The 2,640-nt window shown below is 37.7% G+C and overlaps 1 pseudogene; it reads left to right on the forward strand.

The window, feature by feature from the left end:
* Positions 1–1,939: 1,939 nt before the first annotated feature.
* On the forward strand, positions 1,940–2,436 carry LOC148576230 (uncharacterized; annotated as a pseudogene).
* The last annotated feature ends 204 nt before the right edge of the window (positions 2,437–2,640 follow it).

Genomic DNA, 2,640 nt, shown 5'->3' on the forward strand with positions numbered 1-2,640 from the left:
AAATGCTCTGTTGTCAGGAGAGGCAAGTCAAATCCGTGGATCAGAGACCCAAGAGATACGCACTCAAGCTGTCGCTCAATGACTACGTTGAGCTCAGATAGAACGGGAGTGGTTGTCAAGCACGCGTTCATAAAGTTGAGAATGATTATGAGTGTCACGGATCATCATATTCTTTATATTGAAGTACGAGTGAGTATCTTAGAACAGAATCAAGAGTGATCGAAAAGAAAACAATAGTAATTGCATTAATCAATTGAGACACAGCAGAGCTCCTCACCCCCACCTATGGGGTTTAGAGACTCATGCTGTAGAAGATACAATATGAGATGTAAAATTTCAAAGGTTACCAAAATGAATCTCTAAAAGTAGTTTTTATACTAAACTAGTAACTTAGGTTTACAGAAAATGAGTAACTAAGTGCAGAGAGTGTAGAAATCCACTTCCGGGGCCCACTTGGTGTGTGCTTGGGCTGAGCATTGAGCTTTACACGTGCATAGGCCTTTTCTAGAGTTAAACACCAGCTTGGATGCCAATTTGAGTGTTTAACTCCAGTTCTGGTGCCAGTTTTGGCGTTTTACGCCAGAAAAGAGTCTCTGGCTGGCGTTGAACACCAATTTGGGCCATCAAATTTCGGACAAAATATGGACTATTGTATATTCCTGGAAAGCCCAAGATGTCTACTTTCCAACGCAATTGAGAGCGCGCCAATTCGACTTCTGTAGCTCCAGAAAATCCACTTCGAGTAAAAGAGGGTCAAAATCCAACAGCATCTGTAGTCCTTTCTCAGCCTCTGAATCCGATTTTTGCTCAGGTCCCTCAATTTCAGCCAGAAAATACCTAAAATTACAGAAAACACACAAACTCATAGTAAAGTCCAGAAATGTGATTTTTGCATAAAAACTAATAAAAATATAATAAAAAGTAACTAAAACATGCTAAAAACTACCTACAAAAAATGCCAAAAAGCGTATAAAATATCCGCTCATCATTAATCTTAAAAATCTGATTATTAATAAAAATTATATATTAATTTTTAAAAGAATATAAAATAATATTTACCATTTTTAAAAATTAATGACTACAAACAGTATGTAAAAAATTTTATTTTTTGAAACAAAATAAAATTATTTTGAAAAAAATATATACATAATTTTTTTTATTCTTAAAGTGTTTAACATTTTGAAAAAAAAATTGTTATAAAATATACTTATATTTTGTGACAAACAATTAACTTGTTATAAAAAATATTGAATTTTGTGACAAATTAATTTTTTGTTACAAAACAATTGGAGTTTTTGAAACAAAAAAATATTTTGTTACAAAATATTTTGAATTTTTGCAACTTCTTTTTTTTTGTTACAAAATATTATAATATTTTGTAACAAAATACCATCTCGTTACAAAAACTAACATAATTTGTAACAAAAAATCAGGTTGTTACAAAATATTATCATGTTTTGTAACAACTTGTAATGTTGTTACAAAACATTATTCTTTTGTAACAATTACAAATTATTATTACAAAATATTATTTTTTTTGTAACAATTTTAAATTTGTTACAAATATTTCATTTTCTTGTAGTGTACAGATGGTTTTCAGAAGGCCGAGGAAGCTATTAGATTTATGAGTTTTGATTGGGATGCCGTCCTGCGTACTATAGCCATTCATCCTGATGTTCCGTGGGCTATGGGAAAGTTGAAGGAAACTCCACGGGGTATCAAGGTTGATTCTCTCAACGATGAGGCTAGACTGTGGCAACAGATACTGAGCAATTATGTCATGTCTAGTACTCATGAGTCAGAGGTACCAGCAGCTATGATCCTTCTTATCTGGGGTGTCTTGGAAGGAAAGGACCTATACCTCCCAAGACTCATCAGGAAGTATATGTCTCGAGTACATGTTAGAGGCACCTTGGCATTCTCATATTTGATCACTTAGATGGCTATTCGAGCTGAGGTACCCTGGGAGCCCCAGAATGAGAGACCATCAATTGCCGACTGTAAGAAGGTTATTCCGCACGGCAAGCGATTTGGACCTCTAGGCCACAGACCACCTACTACTACTCCCACTGAGGCGGCCACATCCTCAGCAGCACCTTCAGCACCGCCTACTTTAGCTGCACCATCAACCACTTCTTAGCCAGTTTACCACCTTGTGCAGCACCTTTTTCGAGCGCATTGATTAGATGGAGCACCGCAATCAGCGATGCTATGAGCAATTGCAGCGTCGCTTGTGTATGTTTGAAGCTGATTATGACTTATGGGCGTACTGACATCCCTTCTGAGCCTGACACACCCTTGGAGCACTCTGAGGAAGAGGAGGACCAGCAGGAGGTTATACAGCATGAGGAGACTCAGCCTGAGCAGCTGGCAAAGTCGCAGACACCTACAGCTGACAGTGGACCAGTGGGCGATGACCCTTCTCACCCAGCCTGAGTTGTAGCATTGAGGACAATGCTGTCATTTAAGTATGGGAAGGTCGCCGTCATCGGAAGAGTTATATTTTTGTGAACGATTCTAGGCAACAACAACAACAACAACAACAACAACAACAACAACAACAACAACAACAACAACAAAGCCTTGTCCCACTAGGTGGGGTCGGCTACATCAATCAAATGGCGCCATTGTGCTCTGTCA

The sequence above is a fragment of the Arachis ipaensis genome, chromosome B1 (genome assembly GCF_059453495.1).
Source record: "Arachis ipaensis isolate K30076 ecotype BB chromosome B1, ASM5945349v1, whole genome shotgun sequence".
Lineage (NCBI taxonomy): Eukaryota > Viridiplantae > Streptophyta > Magnoliopsida > Fabales > Fabaceae > Arachis > Arachis ipaensis.